Source organism: Carcharhinus amblyrhynchos, chromosome 34 (genome assembly GCF_965287045.1).
Source record: "Carcharhinus amblyrhynchos chromosome 34, sCarAmb.v2.hapA, whole genome shotgun sequence".
In the NCBI taxonomy this organism is placed as follows: Eukaryota; Metazoa; Chordata; class Chondrichthyes; order Carcharhiniformes; family Carcharhinidae; genus Carcharhinus; species Carcharhinus amblyrhynchos.
The window spans coordinates 12,029,350-12,053,251 of record NC_137357.1 but is presented as its reverse complement, the minus strand read 5'-3'; the positions used below and the strand labels follow the sequence as shown (position 1 = coordinate 12,053,251).

At 43.0% G+C, this 23,902-nt stretch overlaps 1 pseudogene across 1 annotated transcript; it reads left to right on the top strand.

Moving 5' to 3' along the window:
• Window positions 1-641: 641 nt before the first annotated feature.
• Window positions 642-23,493, top strand: LOC145361373 (neuropeptide Y receptor type 1 pseudogene; annotated as a pseudogene). The gene is made up of 2 exons (XR_013889824.1): window positions 642-739; window positions 20,645-23,493. The product of XR_013889824.1 is annotated as a neuropeptide Y receptor type 1 pseudogene (transcript).
• The last annotated feature ends 409 nt before the right edge of the window (window positions 23,494-23,902 follow it).

Below are 23,902 nucleotides of genomic sequence, written 5' to 3'. Positions count from 1 at the left end.
GTGAAAGGCGCCACGGAAATGCATGCAAGCGGTTTCTTTGAGTCTGGATAACAGGAGCCGGAAAGGCCACTGAGCAGGAGGTGAGAAAAGTGCTGCTCCCAGGGGATGGTGTGTGCTCGACCCCAATGTAATTGTTTAAATGCAGCACACGCTATCATCACCATCCAGTAGCACTGTAACAAAAAAACTCTTGCTGCTCATTGATTTTTCTTTAATTACCTGCGAGCGAAATCCCTTCAGAGCCCAGATTCTCGGCTGCCTTTCTAACCTATCACAGCACATTGCGGAGTTGCACTCAGACGGAGGCTAGAGACTGCAGTATGTTGTACGAATCTCAGATCCAAACAGAAGACAAATCTCGGCAGCAGATAAAAGAACTTTCCGGTAGCTGCGATCAGTCTGAACCGGAGGAGAGGTTGGTAATGGAAATTAGTTTTCGGCAGGAATAAAGCAGCCTGCTGCTATTTGCTGACACTTGCTGTCGCCTTTCTCTGTGTGTGTGTGAGACAGTGCAGATTGCATCGTGAAGATGGGCTGAGGCCTTTAGGACCGATCGCCCCCCTCCCTTCATCCGAATAGACGTCAGCTGCTGCCAGTTCTACAGCTGGAAATCAAAAGAGAGAAGCCACCGCAGCGTCTTCCCTCCCTCCCCGAGACAGCAGGGGTAATTCAATCCTCACATCAGCCCAAACGAGACGGTGAGAATCGCAGCTGTTGCTTTCTGTGCGTGTGACTTAAGGTAAGGGTCAAGCTTCACCATGGGCACTGTGCACTTGGCAGCTTCTGAACGTAGTGGTCATTAGGCAGTGAGTGCTTGCTGTTCATTGTTGACTGGCTTCCCCTCGGACCAATGACTGCATGTGGACCTTGTTCAGTTCACTGCATGTTGCTGAATTTTGAGGTCCTGAGAGGGAAGTGTGTGTGCGTGCGAAAAATTAAAGAGCACACTCCCGTCTTTTGAGCAGTTTAACAAGCCTAGGGCTTACTTATGCGTTATTGTGTTTTGAGAATCGCACACAATATTTTAGCTTTTATGATGGTGATGATGACTTTTTCATGCACATTTTACCACAGAAAGAAAATTGTTGCATTCGGGTATGATGGAAAGAAATCTTAGCACTGTGCCCCACGTAGCTGAGAATTGGGAAATGTTTTGGGGTCCAGGAGTATGCACTGTAGGGATTCTATTTGACTGATTTAATTTCATAGAATCTTGCAGCACACAAGGTAGTCATTGGGCTCATGGTGGCTGTGCTGCTTCTTTGAAAGATTTTACGGTGAATCCAATTTCCTTAATCTTTTCCAATAACCCTGCAGATTATGCTTTGTTTCCTGACCACTTACCAAACTCTTGAAGTAATGTGCCTGATTAAGCTGCTTCAAATGATCAAGGGATTCAGTTTGAACAACAGAAAAAAACTGTGATGAAGGTGAGGGATTGGTGGGAAGGAGAATTTTCTCAACAGTAAATTGTTTCGTGGAATTTGCCATAAGACCAAAAGATATAGGAGCAGAATTAGGCTATTCAGCCCATTGAATCTGCTCCAATTGTGGCTAATATGATTCTCATCCCTATTCTTGTGCCTTCTCCCCGTAACCCTTGATCGCTTTATTGATCAAGATCTTTGTCTTAAAGAAACTCAATGACTTGGCCTCCACAGCCCACTGTAGCAATGAGTTGCACAGACTCACCACCTTCTGGCTGAAGAAATTCTCCCTCATCTCAGTTTTAAAGGAGTGTCCCTTCACTCTGTTTTTTCCTCGAGTTCTCATCTCTCCCATGAGTGGGAACATCCTCTCCATGTCTACTCTATCTAGGCCTATCAGTGTTCTGTAAGTTTCAATCAGATCACCCCTACTCTTCCTTCCAAACTCCAACAAGTCAAGATCTGGACTCCTCGATTGATCCTCATATTACAAACCCTTAATTCCTGGGATTATTCTTGTGAACCTTCTCTGACACCCTGCAAGGTCTGCACATCCTTCCTTTTTGGTTCATTTTTAATCCAATTCAATCCAATCAAGTCCAATTCAGAGTCTCAACAAGTTGAGACATTCCCGCTCCAAGCTGACGAAACAGGGCTCTCACCTCCTGTCTTGGGCTTCATCTACATGATCCAAGCTGATTGGAGTAGGCATAGCACCTCCTCCAAGGTTTGATCTCATTTGCATCTGAGCCAAAAGGCCGAGATGCTGCTTTTAAAAATTGCTTCAAATAAAGCTAAAATGTAACTTAATGACTTCAACCAAGCACAGCGTGTCAACACTAGACTTGACCTTAGCCAAAATGGGGCCCAAAACTGCTCTCAATATTCCAAATGGGACCTGACCAGAGACTTATCCCTATTTTTGTATTCTAGCCCTCGAGAAATGAATACTAACATTGAATTTGCCTCCCTAACTGCAACTGAACCTGCACGTTAATCTTAAGAGAGTCCTGAACCAGGACTCCCAATTCCCTTCAGATTTCCAAAGCCTTTGCCCAATTAGAAAATAGTTTCTGCCTCTATTCTTCCTACCAAAGTACGTAAACTGATACTTTCCCACATTGTATTCCATCTGCCACTACTTTGCCCACTCTCCTAATTTGTCCAAATCAATCTGCAGCCTCCCAACTTCCTCAACACTACCTGTCCCTCTACATATCTTTGTATCATCTGCAAATTTAGCAACCATGCCCTCAGTTCTATCTTCCAGATCATTAATGTATATAGTGAAAAGTTGTGGTCCTGATGCTGACCCCTGTGGAACACTGCTTGTCATCAGTTGCCATCCTGCAAAGGACCCCCTAATCCTCACTCTCTACCTTCTGTCTGTCAGCCAATCTTCTATCTATGCCAGTACCTTGCCGCTTATACCATTGGCTTTGGGCTTATTTAGCAGCCTGCTGTGAGACAACTTGTCAAAGACTTTCTTGAAATCCAAATAAATCACATCCACTGGCTCTCCTTTGTCTAATTTTTCATTACCTCCTCAAAGAACTCTAACAGATTTGTCAGACGTGACCTCCCCTTGACGAAGCTGTGCTGACTCAGCCCTATTTACCATGCATTTCCAAGTACCCTGCAATCTCATCCTGAATGATGGACTCCAAGATCTTACCCACGACCGAGGTCAGGCTAACTGGCCCACAATTTTCTATCTTCTGCCCCCCTTCCTTCTTCTTCAGGGTTGTGACATTAGCCTTTATCCAGCCCTCTGGAACCTTCCCTGACTCCACTGATTCCGGAAAGATGCCTCCACAATCTCCTCAGCCATCTCTTTCAGAACCTTGCAGTCTAGTCCATCCAGTTTGGGTGACTTATCCACCTTCAGCCCTTTCAATTTCCCGAGCACCTTCTCCTTTGTGATGGGCACTACATTTACCACTGCCCTCTGAATCTCTTGAAGTTCTGGCATGTTACTGGTGTCTTCCAGCTTGAAGATGAATGCAAAGTTCCTCTCTATTCCTTTGCCATTTCTTTGTCCCCCCATTACTGCTTCTCCAGTCTCATCTTCCATGGTCCAATGTCCATTCTTGCCTCTCTGTTACCATTTTTTTCATGCAAAGAAGTCTTGCAATTTTGTTACTAGCTAGTTTACCCTCATATTTCATCTTCTTCACTCATTGTTTTTTCTGTTGTCCTCTGCTTGCTTTTAAAGGCTTCCCAATCCTCTGATTTCCCACTGTTCTTCACCTCACGCTATGTTCTTTCCTTTGCTTTTATGCTGTTCTTAACTTCCCTTGTCAGCCACGTTGCCTCATCCTCCCCTTAACATGCTTCCTCTTCCTGGAATGAATTTTTGTTGTGCTTTCTGAATTATCCCCAAAAACTCCTGCCACTATTGTTCCACAGTCGTTCCTGTTCGGCTCCCTTTCCAGTGAAATCTGGCCAGCTCCTCCCTCATGGCCTTGTAGTTTCTTTTATTCAATTGTTGAACTGGTTGTATCCAAATCCAATGTCTCCCTCTCAAACTGAATTCTATTCTGGTCACTTCACCTTAAGTCCTCTGATCAAGTCTGCCCCATTACACATCATCAAATCCAGAAGTGCCTGTTGTCTTGTGGGCTCGAGCACAAGCTGCTCCAAAAAAAAAACATCTCTTTGACATTCCACAACTTCTTTATATTGGGGTTCGCTAGCAACTTGATTTTCCCAGTCCATCTGCATATTGAAATCCCCCCTGATTATTGTAATATTGCCTTTTCTATCTCCTGATTTCATTTCTGTCCGACATCCCGACTACTGCTCAAGAGCCTGTACACAATTCCCACCAGGGAATTCTTCCCCTTGCGATTCCTCAACATTACCCACGTTCTTCCCCTTGCGATTCCTCAACATTACCCACATAAATTCTACACCATCCGATCCTATGTCACTTGCTGATTATTTAATTTTGCTTCTCACCAACAAGGAAACCCTCCACTTATCTGCCTGTCCTTTTGATAGGACACAAATCCTTGGATATTCAGATCCCACCTCTGATCCCCTTCCCACAACATCAAATTTCAATGCGTGCTTCCAGATCCCTGAAAAGGTGATGAAATGTGGATTAGATGGCCTCTTTCAAATGGGAATTGGATAAATACTTGAATCAAAGATATGCATTTATGTCAAGCCTTGGAGGAACACAGCTCACTTTAAAATGCTTTACAAACAATGAAGTATGTTTTGAAATGTTGTCACTAATGTAAGATAGGAAATAAAACTCCCAGAAACAGCAATGAGATTCATTAATCCAATAAAACAACATAATCGGTTTCTAAAATGTTGCTCAAGAAATAAATATTAAACAGGATATGTGAGTTGGGTCTCTTGCTTTTTCCCTGAAGGAAATAGATTGCAAGGCCATGGGAAAGAACAAGAGAAACGGTACTAATGGGATAATGAAGGAACGTTGCAGGCTCAGTGGGCTGAATGGCCTTTTTATGTTCCATATGTTTCTGTTATGTAACAAAGTATCTCCTTTGATGAAGTTAAGAAAACCGAAGGAGGCGATGTCATCTTAAAAATACAGGGTCGTCAATCAGGAGAACAAAGAAAATTACAGCACAGGAAGATCCCTTCAGCCCTCCAAGCCTGCACCGACCATGCTGCCCGACTGAACTAAAACCCCCTACCCTTCCAGGGACCATATCGCTCTATTCCCATTCTACTCATGTACTTGCCAAGACACTCCTTAAAAGCCACTATCAACTTAAATTAGGAAGAACTTGGAAATCTAGAGCTGTTGGCCACAACAAACTGTGGATGGTGGCAGTTAATAAACGTTTCCAAGACTAAGATTGATAGATGTTAATTGGATAAGGGTATCAAGGGATATTGAGAAAAAGTGGGTCACCAACCAAATGCAAAATGATTGAATGGTACAATAAGCTCAAGGATCAGAGTGTTTTTTTTTCCCTACAGAGCTGATTCCATGTTTTGAACCTCTGTCTGTGTAACTGTCTGAAAGGTCCTGCCCATCTCCATGATGCCCTTCAGTGTGACAACCATCTGAGATCTCTGTTGGGAGTCGAGTCTCGATCTTCAGCTCTCTCGTCTAAGGTAGTGGACTTTCTTCCCATAACATGACCACCTCTCTGTCCTTTTAAGATCCTCCTTGAAATCAACTGATCAAGCTTTTGGTCGTTTGTTCTAAGAATTCTGACAGAAGGTCACAGACTTTACAACATGAACTCACTGTTCTTTTCACTTCTCCGACACTGCGTGACCTGCTGTATATTTTGGTCATTTTCTGTTCTAATTTCACATTCCCAGCATCAACAGCATTTTGCTTTTTCATAGAAACTAGAAGCAGAGTAGGCCATTTGGCCTTTCAAGCCTGCTCTGTTATTCATTTTGATCCACCTAAGCTGCACATCAAATTTAATATCCTGATCTCCTCTTCACCCCATATCCTTTGATCCCTTTGGCCCCAAGAACTATGTCTAATTTCTTCTTGAAATTGGACAATGTTTTGGCCTCAACTACATTCTGTGGTAGTGAACTCCACACATTCACAACCCTCTGGGTGAAGAAATTTTTCCTCACCTCAGCTCTATAAGGTTTACCCCTTATCCTCAAACTATGACCCCTCATTCTGGACTCCCCGACCACTGGGAACATTCTTTCTGAATCTACCTTGTCTAATTCTGTTAGAATTTTTGATGAAATCCCTTCTCACTCTTCTGAACTCCAGTGAATACAGTCATAATAACTTGGTTTCCTCATACGTTATAGATCATAGAACCCTACAGTGCAGAAAGAGGCCCTTCGGTTCATTGAGTCTGCACCGAACACAATCGCACCCAGGTCCTACCCCCATATCCCTACATATTACACCCACTAATCCCCTCTAACCTACGCATCCCTGGGCACTAAGGGGCAATTTCTTAGCATGGCCAATCAACCTAACCCGCACATCTTTGGGCTGTGGGAGGAAACCGGAGTACCCGGAGGAAACCCACGTAGACACGAGGAGAATGTGCAAACTCCACACAGACAGTGACCCAAGCCAGGAATTGAATCCAGGACCCTGGAGCTGTGAAGCAGCAGTGCTAACCACTGTGCTACCGTGCCACCCAGTCCTCCTATCCCTGGAATCAGTCTAGTAAACCTTCACCGTACTCCCTCTACAGCAAGGACATCCTTTATCAGATTAGGATACCAACACTGCATACAATACTCCAGGTGTGGCTTCACCAACGCCCTACACAATTGCAGCAAACATACCATTTGCCGCCTTCACTGACTGCTGTACCTGTGCAGTTACTTTCAGTGACTGCCGCATGAGGGTTGCAAGGTCTCGTGAGTTTCCTCGCTCTCAATTTACACCCATTCAAGTAATAATCTGTCTTCCTGTTACTGCTACCAAAGTGGATAACCTCACATTTATCCATATTATACTGCACCTGCCATGCGGATATCCACACATCCAGGCAGTCCAAATCACGCTAAAGCATCTTTGCATTCTCCTTACATCTCACCCTCCCTCCAACTTTGTGTCATCTGCATATTTGGAGATTATACTTACAGTTTCCTCTTCTAAATCATTCATATATAATATGAACAGCTGGGATCCCAGCATAGATTCCTGCAGAAAGCCACGAGTCACTGACTGGCAATCAGAAAAAGACCCATTTATACCAACTCTTTGCTTCCTATCTGCTAACCAGCTTTCTATCCATCTCAAGACATTACCTGCAATCCCATTTGTTCTCATAGTTCCTTAACCTTTGTGACAGTTTTCCTAATGCCTATGTCAAGTGCTATGACCCCTTTTCTAACTTGAAGAAGCTGTATAAATGCAATTGTTTGTTGTTGGGGTTATCATATTTTGCAAGATGGAGAGAAGTCAATCTGTTCAAGATTGTCTGCTTTGTGCTGAGTGATGTCTAGTCACTTCTACTTTTGCCTTGTCTAAATGTGATCAGGAGAATTCTGCAAGCAGTAATTACATTGGCTTGTTTCTGAGTTGTATATCCATTCAGCTCAATTCATCTCTGTCAGTATTTATGATCCCATTGAACCTCCTCCAACCATAGACACATGCAAAATAGAAGCAGAAGTAGGCCATTTGACCCCTCAAGCCTGCTCTGCCATTCAATAAGCGCACGGCTGATCTCATTGTGTTTCAATTTCATATTTCACTCGACCCCCCTGTAATCTTTGATTCCCTTTGGTTGTCTACCTCTGCCTTAAAAATATTCAATGGCTCTGCTTCCACAGCCTTGTCATCCATTCCTGTGAGGGCAAACCAATCTCTAATTTTAAAACAGTGACCCTTTGTTCTGGACTCTCAACATTTAAGAAACATTTAGATGAGCACTTGAAACATCATAGCATACAAGGCACTGGATCAAGTACTGGAAACTGGGATTAGAACAGATTAGTGTTTTGTGGCTGGCACAGACAGAATGGACCTCTTTACATACTGTGAAACTCTACGACCCACAGAGGGAACATCTTTTCCATATCCTCCTTGTCAAAATCATTCAGGATCTTAGATAATTCATTCAAATTTTTTGAACTGAAATGGAAATAAGCCCACCTATGCCCATCGAACAACACATTCAGTCAAGTAAACTTCTTCTGAACTGGCTTTTATATCCTTCAATTCCATTCTATTCGTCCTTCATGACATGCTGTACCTGCATGCTTATGTTTTGGGTGGCACAGTGGTTAGCACTACTGCGTCACAGCATCAGGGACCCAGGTTTGATTCCCAGCTTGGGTCACAGTCTGTATGGAATTTGCACATTCTCCCAGTGGGTGGGTTTCCTCTAGGTGCCCCGGTTTCCTGCCACACTCCAAAGATGTGCGGGCTAGGTGGATTGCGTGTGCACAATTGCCCCTTAGTGTCAGGGGAACGAGCTAGGGTAAATGCATGAGGTTATGGGGATAGGGCCTGGGTGGGATTGTGGTCGGTGTAGACTTGATGGGCCAAATGGCCTCCTTCAGCACTAATGGACTCTATCCTATGTTTTATGACTCATGCACTAGAACACCGTGGAAACAGCATGGAAACAGGCCCTTTGGCCCAACTTGTCCATGCCACTCCTTTTTATAACCCCGAAACGAGTCCCAATTGCTCATGCTTGGCCCATATCTCTCTGTACCCATCTTACACATGTAACTGCCTAAATGCTTTTTAAAAGACAAAATTGTACCTGCTTCTTCTACTACCTCTGGCAGCTTGTTCCAGACACTCACCACACTGTGTGTGCACAAATTGCCAGTCTGGTCCCTTTTGTATCTCTCCCATCTCAGCTTAAATCTATGCCCTCTAGTTTTAGACTCCCCTACCTTTGGGAAACGATATTGACTATCTAGCTGATCTGTGCCCCTCATTATTTTATAGACCTCTGTAAAATCGCCCCTCAGCCTTCTACGCACCAGAGAAAGAAGTCCCAGTCGATCCAGCCTTTCCTTATAAAACAGTCAAGTTCCAATGGCATTCCAGTAAATCTCTTCTGCACTCTTTCTAGTTTAATAATATCCTTTCTATAATAGGGTGACAAGAACCACACACAGTATTCCAAGAGTGGCCTTACCAATGTCTTGTACAACTTCAACAAGACGTCCCAAGTGTATCCCAGGACATTGTGGGAGGCTCGGGAGGAAATTGCAAGTCCCTTGCTGAGATATTCGAACCATCAATTGTCATGGGTGATTGGAGAGTGGCAAATGTTGTGCCTTTGTTTAAAAAGGGCTGCAGGGAAAAGCCCAGGAACTGCAGGCCAGTGAGCCTCACATCTATGGTGGGTAAGTTGTTGGAAGGTAATTTGAGGGACAGGATCTATAGATATTTCGAGATGCAAGGACTGATTAGGGACAGTCAGCTTGTGAGTGGAAAATTGTGTCTCACAAATTTGATTGAGTTATTTGAAGGGGTAACCTAGAACGTAGACGAGGGCAGTGCAATTGATGTTGTGTACATAGATTTTAGCAAGGCCTTTGACAAGGTAATGCATGGTAGGTTATTGCATAAGGTTAAATCTCACAGGATTCACGGTGAGGTATCTAAATGGATACAAAATTGGGTTCTTGCCAGAAGGTGGTTGTAGAGAGTTGTTTTCCAAACTGGAGGCCTGTGACCACCGGTGTGCCTCAGGGATCAGTGCTGGGTCCACTGTTAGTTGTCATTTATATTAATGATTTAGATGTTCATATAGGAGGCATGGCTAGTAAGTTTGCAGATGATGCCAAGATTTATGGCATAGTGGACAGTGAAGAAAGTTATCTCCGATTGCAATGGAATCTTGATCAGTTGGACCAGTGGGCTGACGAATGGCAGATGGAGTTTAATTTAGATAAACGTGAGGTGATGCATGTTGGTAGATTGAACCAGGGCAGGACTCAGTCAGTTAATGGTCGGGTGTTGGGGAGAGCTACAGAACAAATTGCTCTCGGGGTACATGTTCATAGCTCCTCGAAAGTGGAGTCATATGGACAGAGTGGTGAAGAAGGCTTTCGGCATGCTTGGTTTCATCGGTCAGAACGTTGAATACAGGAGTTGGAATATCTTGTTGAAGTTGTTCAAGACATTGGTAAGGCCACACTTGGAATACTGTGTGTAGTTCTGGTCACCCTATTATAGAAAGGATATTATTAAACTAGAAAGAGTGTAGAAAAGATTTACGAGGAAGCTACTGGGACTTGATGGTTTGAGTTACAAGGAGAGGCTGGATAGACTGGGAAGTTTTACTCTGGAGCATAGGAGGCTGAGGGGTGATCTTATTGAGGTCTGTAAAATAATGAGGGGCACAGATCAGCAAGATAGTCAATATTTTTTACCAAAGGTAGGGGAGTCTAAAACTAGAGGGCATAGGTTTAAGGTGAGAGAGAGGAGAGATACAGAGGGGCAATTTTTTCACACAGAGGATGCTAAGTGTCTAGGACAAGCTGCCAGAGGTAGTCGTAGAGGCAGGTACAATTTTGCCTTTTAAAAAGCATTTAGATAGATGGGTATAGAGGGACATGGGCCAAATGCGGGCAATTGGGATGAGCTTAGGGGTTTGAAAAATAAGGCATCATGGACAAGTTGGGCAGAAGGGCCTGTTTCCATGCTGTAAACCGCTATGACTAAATCCTGTCATTCTCCTTTCAGTAATGGACTGCTTTTTATTCTTGCCACCAAAGTAAAGATTCCACATTTTGCTCCATTGGTCAGATATTTGCCTGCTCACTCAACCTGTCTTTATTTGTCTGCAAACTCCTTATGTCAACATACCTATCTTTATGCCATCTGCAAATTTAGCTACCATGCCTTTGCTCCCCTCATCCAAGTTATTGATGTAAACTCTAAAAGATTGAGGCCTCAGCGCTGACTGTTGCGGGACCTCACTCACCACATCCTGCTTATCAGACAAAGACCCATTTCTGCATTTGCCCTGCTTTCTCCCAGTCAGACAATCTTCTGTCCGTGCTAACGTATTGCTGTCTATACAATGAGCTTTTATTTTCCACAATAACCTTTGATGTAGCACTTTATTGAATACCTTGTGGAAAGACAGGTACAATATGTAAATAGGTTCCCTTTTATCCACAGCACAGGCTTCTCCTTCAAAGAGCTGTAATGAATTAGTTCAAAGTGATTTCCCTTTTGCAAAGCCAGACTCTTCCCATTAACCGCAACTTTTACAAAGTGTCCAGCTCAGCCTCTCCAGTGTTTGATTCAAAACCTTTTCCAGACGCCAAGCTAACTGGCCTTTAGTTTTCAGTTTTCTGCCTCCCTTGATCCTTGATATAAAAAGTTATATTTGAAATCTGATGTAACCTTTACAGAATCTATGGAATTTTGGAAAATTAACGCCAACACATCCTCATTGGCCACCTCTTTTAAGACCCTTGGATGAAGCCCATCAGGACCCACTTCCTGAATGATAGTAATTTTACCAAGTTCTCCTCTCCACTCGCTGTTTTACAGCTATCTGATCTATCACCAGAACCCTCTGGATCCTCCTCCGTCATCTGCTTGTCTAGTTTCCTCTTAAATGTCATTCACATGTCCAATTTGCTTCAGCAGCTCCTTACAATTGCAAGTTCCACATACTCACAACTCTTCTGCAAAAATAAAGTTTCTTCTTCTTTGCCGATTAGTTTCCTTGGTGGCTGTCTGATGGTTTCTGGTTATCTTCTTCCCCACAAGTGGAAATGTTTTGTTTTCACTGTCAAAACTGTTGGTAGTTTTAAAGATTTTTGTTCGGTCACCCCCTCAAATCTTTCTTCATTACCTGTATGCACTTTCATTTCTGGTGTCATCGGAGCAAAACATTCTCAGCACCCTCTCTATATCTTTTTCATAATACAGCAAGCAGAAATGCATGTATACTCTAGCAGGTGAGTGCCTGAGGAAGGGGCAGTGCTCCGAAAGCTTGTGCTGTCAATAAACCCATTGGACTTTAACCTGGTATCTGAGACTACTTAATGTGCCTCCCCCAATACAACACCGGCAATTCCACATCATGACAGCTCTAAGAAGAAAGGTAAAATGTGCAGATACTGGAAATCTAATATTTATTTATTAATGTCACAAGTAGGCTTCCATTAACATTGCAACGAAGTTACTGTGAAAATCCCCTGAAACTCAAACAGAAAATGCTCGACACGCATCAAGCGTATGGAGAGACAGAGAGTTTTTCTGACCACTGGCTGGTGGTGGGGATCATTGACCCCACAAACCCCACCCCTTTCCCGCTAATGGTTTTTTGGCAAAGGAGGATGGATTCAATGGGAAGCCCCATTGACAGTGGCAGGACGGGAACATCCCATTCTGGCTACAGTGAGCCACCTTATGCCATCAAGAAACACACTGCAGGGAGTATTGAAAATCCTGCCATACATTTCATATCAATGATCAGGTTCTAATGAAAGATTTGAAACACTCTTTTTCTCTCTCCACAGATGCTGCCTAACCTGAGTTTTACAAGCAATTTTTGTTTTTGTTTTAATGTTATCCCTGGACTGGCTTGATTTAACCAAAGTCTGATACAAGTTTAAAATTATTTGCTTCCTTTTCAATTTTATCCGTTTGAAAATAAAACCAAGTGTCAAGTTGTTTTTTTAAAGGCCTTACTAACTTGTGATGCAACTTTTAGTGGTCAGAGTATTTGTACTCTGAGATCTCCTTGCTTCTTTCCCCCATATAGGTTGATATGTTCAAAGTTAAACCACTTCTTTATGCTTCCTTCAGAACTATACTCCTTCACATTTATTTTTATTGAAACTAATTTGCCAATTATTTTCTCTAAATTTATTCTTGTTCAACTCTCACTTATCGGAAGTCCTTCTCAATATTAACTTTCTCCACAATTAGGTGTCACGTATAAGTCACACCAGGTCAGGACCTGGGAACGGCATGGTGGTACAGTGGTTAGCACTGCTGCCTCACAGCGCCAGGGACCTGATTCCTGGCTCGGGTCACTATCTGTGTGGAGTTTGTACATTCTCCCCATGCCTGCTTGGGTTTCTTCTGGGTGCTCCAGTTTCCTCCCATAGGCCAAAGATGTGTGGGTTAGGTGGATTGGCCATGCTAAAATTGCCCCTTCGTATCAAGGAGACTAGTTAGGGTAAATGCATTGGGATAGGACCTGAGTGGGATTGTGTTGGTACAGACCCGATGGGCTAAATGGCCTCTTTCTGCACTGCAGGGATTCTATGTTTCTATTCAATGTCAAGGAAGGCAGATTTCCTACGTTATGGACATTCGTGAACTACATGGGTCTTTACGACATTGACAGTGATTTCATGGACACAATGACTGAGACTTGTTTATCATTTTGTGACTTGAATTTTAATTCCATTGATGGAATGTGAACCCATGTCGCCAAAGCATTAGCCTGGGCCTTTGGAATACAACTCCTGTGGCATGTCATTGTCTCCCCCATTATGGGGCACTTCATTGCAGTCCTTTAGAAAATGACCTCTATTCCATCACCATTGTTTACTATTTGTTCCCCTTCAAATATTCAACAAGATTGGTCAAATTTTTATTTTACTGACATTCATGCTGACTGTCCATAATTGTAATTTTCTTTTCTCAATATTTTATTTTGTCCTTTTAATAGAGATTATTTTTCCTGCCACTGATCAGTTTATAATTTCCTGGACATATTCTATCCCCTTCTAAAATATTGGATTTGTGTTCGCTGTCCACTAATCCTCTGACAGAACACTTTTTAACTATGAATTATTAAATATGTGTCTTAATCCTTTCACTATCTCTTCACTAGATTCTTTTATAATGTGGTCCATTTGAATTAGGGTTTTTGTCCTATTAATGGTTGGTTATATATTTTTAAAAATAATTTATGGAATAACAAGAACTGGGAAGAGGAGTTGGCCACCTGGCCCCTCGAGCCTGCTCCGCCATTCAATAAGATCACAGCTGATCTTGGTAACACCCATGCATTTGATAGTGAAAGATTCAGCTATGGTAATGCAATTGGAAGTTAAGGAAATATGACGATGTCTTGTTGGAGATGACCATCATTGGCACTGAAGGTTGTGAATGTATTATTTGCCGCTTTTCAGCCTATTTTTGAACACTGTCCAGGTCTTGCAGCACATGGACACAGCTACTTCTGTTTCTGAGGGTTTGTGAATGGTACAGAATATTGTACATCAGAAAACATTCCCACCTCTGACATTATAATGCAGGGAAGGTCATTGATGAAGCAGTTGAAGATGCTTGTGCAAAGGACACTATCCCCCCTGTGGAACTCCTGCAGTGATGCTCTGAGACAGAGTTTTGTCCTCTGCAGCAACCACAACCAAATTGCTTTTTGCAACTCCAACCAGCAGAGTTTTTGTTTCCTCTTAATTCCCATAGACCTCAGGTTCTGCCAGGGCCCCTTGACACCACACTGAGTAAATGATGTGAAGGGCAATCATTCTCATCTCCCCCTTTAAGTTCAGCACTTTTGTTCATGTTTAGACCAAGGCTGAAATGAGATCAGGACAAGTGGCCCTGGCAGAGCCAAACTGAATACGAGAGCTGTGTAAGTGCTGTTTGATAGTATTGTTGACGACTGTTTCCATCATGTTGCTGACTGAGAGGCGGGAGAATGGGCAGTAATTGGCTGGGTTAGTTATGTCCTGCTTTTTGTGAACCAGACACACCTGGACAATTTTCCACATTGTTGGGTAGGTGCCAGTGTTGTAACATTGAATTTGTTGGCGAGGGCCCAGCTAGTCTGGAGTACAGGTCTTCAGGACTATTGCCAGGATGTTTTCTGGGCCCTTGAGTATTGTGCCTTCAGCCATTTCTTGATATTGTGTGGAGAGAATCGAATTGCCTGAAGGCGAGCATCTGTGATGCTGGGACCTCAGAGGGAGGTGGAGTGGAATAGCCACTTAGCTTTCCCGGCTAAAAATTGTTCCAAATCCTTCAACATCCACTTTTTTATTTAAAATGAATTTTACTCATTACTCAGCTCATCTTTCCATGTCATGTGCATGTGTTTTATTTCATAGGAAAAACAAGTGAAGCAAAATAATTATTTAATGCTGCCACAACCCTATTTTCACTTGTGGTATTTAATGGTCTTATTCTCATTATAGTCTCCCATTTTATTTTGTTGTATGTTCCTTGACAACTTATTGCCTTCCAATATATTTTTTCACTCCCTCCTTATCAACCATCAGCTGTCCACATTCCTAATGTAAGCCTCTTCCTTAACACTAAGCTTTCATATTTTTATTCATCGATGACATATTACCAGAGCATAAATAATTACTGTAACTTTTATTTTCCCAAGTTCAATCCTGGCCCTTCCAAATCAGCCTTACTCCAATCTATTAATCTCGCTTATGTCATTCTTAAATTACAGCTTTATTTACCATCATACAATCTAATAGCAAATTTTCCCTTTATTATTAGATTTGTTATGTACCCAGTTCGAAAGAAGTCCTGTATGCAGTCAGATACCATTCCTTTATCAACCTCTTCTGTCCAATTAAAACTGGAGTTGTTGAAACCTGATCACACCCACACCCCCCCCCCCCCCGCTGCCGCCGCCATGTTTCTGTAGATTTTACTCGAAGCATTAGTTTAATGTCCCCTTGCAAGATGACACATTTGACAGTGCAGCTCTGTACTGAGAAGGTAATGCTGGATTTATTGACGTGAAACTGGAACCTCTGACTTTCTAACTCTGGGGGGAGAGTATTATACATTGAACCAACTCTCAATTGTCCCAGAAACCCATCCAGGGAACTTGAATATCAAAGGGTTACTTTGCAGCTCAGGCAGCATCTGTGGAGAGAAACAGAAATGAGGTTTCGGTTGGGGGTCAGATGAAGCGCCATCAACTTGAAATGTTACCTCTAATTTCAGCGTTGTGCTTTAATTTACAGCATCTGCAGTACTTTGTTGTAAATTAATTAAATTGGTGTATTTTCTGGCCTTGTTTTATTGAGCATGTGATCTTTGTGATATCTCAAACAGCTGAACCAGATTGATATTTAGGACTCTAAAGGTATTCGATAATCGTGATCAGCATTCCCCCAAAACAATGAAACCAGAAGACAGAGCCTGCGCCTGAAGGGGTGTTAGTTCATAACTAACCTGTGGAAATAACTATTCAATGAGTGATCCGTCTCTGGAGCCGATTCCCTGAAGGCCAAGATTTACATATTTGATATTAAGTCAAATGCAAATTAGGTTTCTTCCAGAAAATAATATTTTGTGTTGTGCTGGAGGTAGTGGTGGAAGTGGGCACATTAGCAATATTTAAGAGGTACCTGGATGGTGTGTGAGTAGGGAGGAAATAGAGGGATACGGACAGAATAAGAGCAGAAGGCTTTTTTCAGTTTAATTAGGCATCACAATCGACACAGGCTTGGAGGCCAAAGGGCCTGTTTCTATGCTGTACTTTTTGATCTGTGGTGCCTGCATCATATTCCAGGATGTATATTTGCCCTTGGACTTCCGGTTCTCAAAGTTGACCACCACTGACCTCGTGTCATGGGGCATTGATAGAGATTGATCAACACCATCGGTCAACAGCTCCCATTATCATTGCTGAATTGAATCAGAATCCCAGCATTCTTGATCAACACATAAAAAGAAACTGCTGGTTTTGTTCTTTTGCCAATTTTCTCAGATCAGTGTCATCTGGCTCGGATTTATTTACTCTATTAAAGCTTCTCACAACTTTGAAACCGGGCCTAGTTTAGAAGAGCAAAAAGTGACTTGATTAAAGCATACAAGATCCTGAGGGGTCTTGGCAGGGTGGATGTGGGGAGGATGTTTGTGGGAGAACCTTGGGGTCACTGTTTAAAAGTGAAAGGTCATTGAATACAGACAGATGAGGAGAATTAATTTCCCTCAGAGGGCCATGAATCTTTGGAACTCTGTCCCAAGGTAGAGCTGAATAGATTTGTTATAAACCAAGGGGTGAAAGGTTATTTGTGGGCAGGAATGTGAAGTCAGATCACATCTTCTCACTGATCTTCACGCCGTAGCCTGCGCCCTGGGCCAACTTCTCTCGCGTTGCATTCCTATTCAGGTCACCTGATCTCCAGTTTTGCCTCATTGCACTTATCTTTCTGTGATTTCCTTCTGTGGTATTTGCAGGGTTAGTTTCCGGCCAGTGGACGGTGACATCAGTGACCTGCACATTTGTGGCCGGTCTCCAGTTGGCAAATGCTCAGAAATCCCAAGGCTCTGTTATTCTGGGAATTGTACCTCCCCAACTCCCAATATACCGAAGTATTTTTGGATTTCCTAACCGAGTGGAAAAGCAGCATATATTTTAAAAGGGTGAAATTTGGAAGTGTTGATGTTAAAGGGACTTGGATATACTCGTGCAAGAAGTGCAGCTACAGCAAGCAATTAGATAGGCAGATGGCACATTGTCCTCCACTGCAAGGGATTGGAATATGAGAATAAGGAAATGTTACTGCAGTTGTCCAGGGCTTTGGTGAGATCACACCTGGAGTACCACACCCAGTTTTGGTCTGTGTATTTAAGGCAAGATATCCTTGCACTGGAGGCTCACCAACCAAAGTTTACTGGATTGGCCTCTATGATGAGAGACTGGATAAATTGAGCTGATATTCATTGGAGTTTAGAATAATCAAAGATGATTTCACAGAAACATACAAGATTCTGAAGGAGCTTGAGCTTAAGAGGTTGCTCCCCTAACTGGGGAATAGAGTCAGAGGTTTACAGCATGGAAACTGGCCCTTGGGCCCAACTTTTCCATGCTGCGCTTTTTTAAAACCCCTAAATTAATGCCAATTGCCCGTATTTGGCCTATGTCCCTCTATACCCATTGTACCCATGTAACTATCTAAATGCTTTTTAAAAGATAAAATTGTACCCGCCTCTACAACTACCTCTGGCGGCTTGTTCCAGGCACTCACCACTCTCTGTGTGAAAAAATTGTCCCTCTGGACACTTTTGTATCTCTACCCTCTCACCTTAAACCTATGCCCTCTAGTTTTAGACTTCCCTACCTTTGGGAAAAGATATTAACTATCTACCTTGTCTATGCCCCTCATTATTTTATAGACCTCAAAAAGATCACCCTTCAGCCTCCTGCGCTCCAGAGGAAAAAGTCCCAGTTTATTCAGCCACTCCTTATAACTCAATCCGTCAAGTCCTGGTAGCATCCTAGTAAATCTTTTTGCACTCTTTCTAGTTTAATAATATCCTTTCTTTAATAGGGTCACCAGAATTGCACACAGCATTCTAAGTGTGGCCTTACCAATGTACAACTTTAACAAGATGTCCCAACTCCTGTATTCGATGTTCTGACCGATGAAACCAAGCATGCCGAATGCCGCCTTCACCACTCTGTCCACCTGTGACTCCACTTTCAAGGAGCTATGAACACGTACCCCGCGATCTCTTTGTTCTGAACTCTCCCAACGCCCTACCATTAACTGAGTAAGTCCTGCCCTAGTTCACTCTACCAAAATGCATCACTTCACATTTGTCTAAATGAAACTCAATCTGCCATTCATCAGCCCACTGGCCCAATTGATCAAGATCCTGTTGCAATTGGACATAACTTTCTTCACTGTCCAGTATGCCACCAATCTTGGTGTCATCTGCAAACTTACTAACCATACCCCCGATATCCTCATCCAAATCATTAATATAAATGACAAATAACAGCGGGCCCAGCACTGATCCCTGAGGCACACTGGTGGTCACAGGCCTCCAGTTTGAAAAACTACTTTCGACAACCACCCTCTGGCTTCTATTAAGAAGCCAATTTTGTATCCATTTAAATATGTGACCCTGGACCCCATGAGATTTAACTTTATGCAGCAACCTACCATGCAGTACCTTGTCAAAGGCCTTGCCGAAATGTAGACAACATCAACTGCACTGCCCTCATCTTCCTTCTTGGTTATCCCTTCAAAAAACTCAATCAAATTTGTGAAACATGATTTTCCACTCACAAAGCCATGCTGACTGTCCCTGATCAGTCCTTGCATCTCTCAATACCTGTAGATCCTTTCTCTCAAAATACCTTCCAACAATTTACCTCCCACATATGTGAGGCTCACTGGCCTGTGAGCTTTCTCCAAGGCTCTTCCCTGCAGCCCTTTTTAAACAAAGGTACAACATTTGCCACTGTCCAATCTTCAGGCACCTCACCTGTGACTATTGATGATTCAAATATCTTGGCTCGGGGACCTACAGTTTCCTCCTTAGACTCCCACAACGTCCTGGGATATACTTCATCAGGTCCCAGGAATTTATCTACCTTGATGTGCTTTAAGACTTGCAGCACCTCCTCCTCTGTGATATGTACACTTCTCAAGACATCACTATTTATTTCTCCAAGTTCCCTCACACCTATGCTTTTCTCAACAGTAAACACTGAAGAGAAATGTTCACTTAGGATCTCACCCATCTCTTGTGAATCCGCACATAGATGACCCTTGTTGATCCTTAAGAGGCCCTACTCTCTCCTTTGTTACTCTTTTGCCCTTTATGTGTATGTAGAAGCTCTTTGGATTCTCCTTTGCCTTATCTAACCAAGAGCACAGGATAGGATCCAATCATTTTGTGTAAGATGGGGGTTGTCCATTTTGGAATTCTCTATCCCATAGAGTTGTGGATTCTCTATTATTGAATATGTTTAAGACTGAGTTAGACAGAGTTTTGCTCTCAGGGAATCAAGGGATGACAGGTATGCAGGAATGTGGAGTTGAAGTCCAGTGCCAGCTATGATTGTATTGAATGGCAGAGCAGGTTCAGTGTGGCTGTATCATGTCCTATTTCTGAGGTTCTAAGGTTTGGCTGTGTCGGTGTCGGGATTGGCTTCCAGGAAAGTGCAAGTCTACAACAAGATCATCTAAGGAGAACCTTGCCACTGTTAATCTTCAACCCCCACCCCGACTGTTACAATCAAATTTCCAATCCGGTGAAGTCTGGCGCAAGATATCCAGGCCAAGTGGAGACGTCAGGCGGCATGGATAGTTGGGCCATAATTTCCAGCACAAGGTTTTCATCAAGTCCATGAGCAATTTTCAACCTCAGAGACTTGTGTACACATGAAGCAAAATGCAAATGCCGTACTGAAGCCATGTTTATAAAGTTTTAACATGTCTTTAACACATAAGCTTGAATATAATTGCCCTGTTTTAGAATACTTTGTTTGATTTGCTGGATTGCATTTATGAACTTGGCCTTGGGCTGCTCCAGTGAAAATGGTTTGGTGAGTAAATAACAGTTTTAATCTGACCCTGTAAACAGTGTGGGACAATCCCAGTGCATTGGTTGTAGAAGGACACTCGACAGTGTAATTCAGTGCCAGTTTTCGGCCTCATTTTTCTGTCTACTTTGTCATTTCCTGTGACCTCATTTGTGATATAATTAATAATTAGATCTGTGAACCAATGTTAATGGTTAAATAAAGGTGGACAGACTGACAGAGGAAATTTTTATTAAGAATGTACAGATGAATTTGTAACAGGAAAAGCTGAATGGAATTCTACAGAGGCTAGATCTTAAATATAAGGACTTGTATTTGTACCACATCTTGCACAATGCAGGACATCAAAGTATGTTCTTGCCGATGTAGTTTTTTTTGACATGTTGTCACTGTTGGACTGCAACTAATGTAGCAGCCAATATTAAATGTGTAGACATCATGACATGTGCAGTGTCAAATGTGTGAATCCTGACTTGACTCAATTCCATATTTTCCATACAGGGGATTCCGATGGTGCACAGAAAACTGAGGGAACACTGACGAGCTCATCTTAGTTCAAATCCTAGCAGAGAAGGATCATGAGATGGGTTGAAAAAAGTTGCCATTTTTGTCTGACGAAGGCTTGCACTGAACTTGCATCTTGGGTAACATTGAGGCAAAGTTTGACCAGTCTCCATTGAAGAATGGATCAGAACTTCAACCACACCATTAAATTCCATCCCGGTTCCTGGCCCAACATTTCATTGCTGGCAGAGCAGTTCCAGTTCTGCTCTGACTCCGTGAGTAGCACCACCTTCCTTGTTGTGGCCTACAGTGCAGTGATGGCAGTGGGCATGATTGGCAACATGTGCCTGGTTCTGGTCATCATCAGGCAGAAGGAGATGCGCAATGTGACCAATGTCCTGATTGCCAATCTATCCTGTTCCGACATCCTCATATCCACCATATGCCTACCAGTGACAGTGATCTATACCATGATGGACCGCTGGATCCTTGGGGCTGCACTTTGCAAGTTGACACCTTTTGTCCAGTGCATGTCAGTGACCGTGTCCATCCTGTCCTTGGTGCTGATTGCTTTGGAAAGACACCAGCTAATCATCAACCCAACTGGCTGGAAGCCATCCGTGCGACATGCTTACTTGGCAGTAGCCGTCAGCTGGTTGGTGGGATGCTTTATCTCTTTGCCCTTTGTGTCCTTCAATGTCTTGACCAGCGAGCCCTACGTAAATATCTCCTTTCTCCTGGACACCTTTGAAGACCATGCAGCTTGTATTGAGCATTGGTCTTCAGAACAACAGAAGCTGGCCTATACCACCTGCCTCTTGGTCTTCCAATATGGCGTGCCACTACTCCTGATGCTGACTTGCTATTTCCGGATATTTCTGCGACTTCGAAGACGCAGGGAGATGGTGGACCGAGCGAGGGACGGCAACCACAGGGTCAGCCACAGTCGGAAGATCAACGTCATGTTGGCATCGATCGTCGCAGCCTTTGCCCTTTGCTGGCTGCCACTCACCGTCTTCAACACCATCTTCGATTGGGACCATGAGGCCATCTCCATTTGTCACCACAACCTGATCTTCTCCCTCTGTCACCTGACAGCTATGCTGTCCACCTGTGTCAACCCAATCATCTATGGTTTCCTCAACAGCAACTTCCAGAAGGAAGTGAAGGCTATGCTATACAGGTGTCGCTGTGGTGGGGCTTCGGACAGTTATGAGAGTTTCCCCCTGTCCACAGTCAACACAGAGCTGTCAAAAGCTTCCATGCGCCATTAATGTTTAACTTCAGCTGCCTTTTGTTGTTCTTGCTGTTTCTACCCCAATGACTGTATCCCTCCCCTTATGCCTGGTTTTACTTGTGATGTTAATGTAGATCTGTGTTCAGGTGGTATATCTCCAGTGGCTGCCTGATGCAGTCATGGATTGCCTGGGTTGATGACCAACGTTTGAAGATCTACATCTCCCTACCAATGCACCTTCACAGTGAGGCAGAACCAAGGGAAGACAGCAAGATGCAGTGCAATTGACCTGAGCTGAATGTGACATTTACAACAAGTTTAGTTCCAGTTTGCAGTACCGTGGTTGTGGACCATGGCTGGATTGGAGTGAGGTTGCACTGTGTGACTTATGTTGTTTGTGTGGTTTAGTGCTATCCTGACTATCCAGTCTGCTGATGGTCCTCTATCAGGGTCGCACCACTGAAGCAGGGCAAACTCTGCATAGATTGGAGGTGCGAGCAAGGGAATGGGTGCCTTACGGATTGTGCTACTCACATCTCATCACAATGCCAAAATGATGCCTGAAGCATCCTTGCGGGTTCCAGCAGATCTCCAGGTTGAGTGATGCTTTACAGGCTGAGAATGGAGGATTTGCACAGTGGGTGTAGTATTTCTGAGTTCAGTCTTACATCGTTTTCAGATTGTTACTAATTGTGTTCGATGAGAGTACGAATGAATTGGAGGCATTTTGCAACATTGGAGTTGCTTGTTACAAGTAGCATTTTATCAGAAAATTGAACATTTTGTTGAGTTTGATTGGCCTACTTCCTTGCTCTTTGCTATCATTTCTCATTTAAATGAGCACACTTGGGAAGGAGTTGAATCCCAAACCTATCTCTTTGTCACTGACCATACGAGTGAGTCATTTGAATGTAAACATGGGCAGGAGAAGTGAAGAAAGAAGGTTTTAAACCCACGCTTCATTTTATTGTGCCAGTACTGCACAGTCAGAAGAGCCTGGTAGCAAACCTCAGTCACTCACTGCCGATATAACTGTGCCATGTCGGGTATTCTGAACATGTAAATTACAAAATTGGATATTTTTAACAGAAAAACAATATCCTAAGACTGCCTGTAGTCTGAGGTCACGACAAAGTGACTGAGTGCTAGGGAAGTATTCAAACTGATAAAAGAATTCTGTATTTTTAATATGTCTTTCTGTAAAAATGCATGAGATTGTTTAGTATGGACACCAGTGTTGTACCGCCATATTCTTCTGCCAAACTTTAGGGGCCAAACGTATTCAGACATAAACCTTCAGCAGAGAAGACGGGGTTACGGGGATCCTAGCAGGGTCTGGTGCTAACTGTGAGGTCACTGAAAACGGCAGGGATAATAATGTTTTTTGGAAAATTTCTCCTCTGTTGTAAATCGACCAATGTTGATTTCCTGCCCATTATATCAGCTGCCCTGATTTTGTTTCTACAAAAAATGAATGTAAAAGAGAAACTTTGAAGGGTGTTAATCTGCAAGATTAGCTTTATCCCAATGGACAAGCCTCAATTTCTTCATTCAGTTCCAGATACTTTGTAAATATTTTAAATTGCTTTCTGTTCCACTGTTTTGATGTAGCTCATTGAATGTATTGTTGGGTACGATATTCCCAATAAAATTTATAAGATTGAGTTCATATTTGCTTTGTTAGTCACCATTTGCCTCTTTTTTTTTCAAGGACTGCCCAACTTTAGCAGAGTAAATCCTTAAAGGTTTTATGCAATTGATGTCTCATGTCTTTTGTGCTGTTCCAAGCTGAAGGGTTTCACGAAGGAAATAAATTTTTCTTTGCACTTTCTCATCTCTTTAAATGTGCTGAGGGCAAGTATAGCAGGAATGACATACAAAGTAAAGTTCCCTCAACATGGTCAAAATTTGGCCCTTGATTTGAGGAAGAGATTTACTCAGGATTGGCACTTTCTGCCATGGGTCTAACATGATGGATAGGACAAAACTGCACCTCCTGATGTTCGGATAGATCTGTC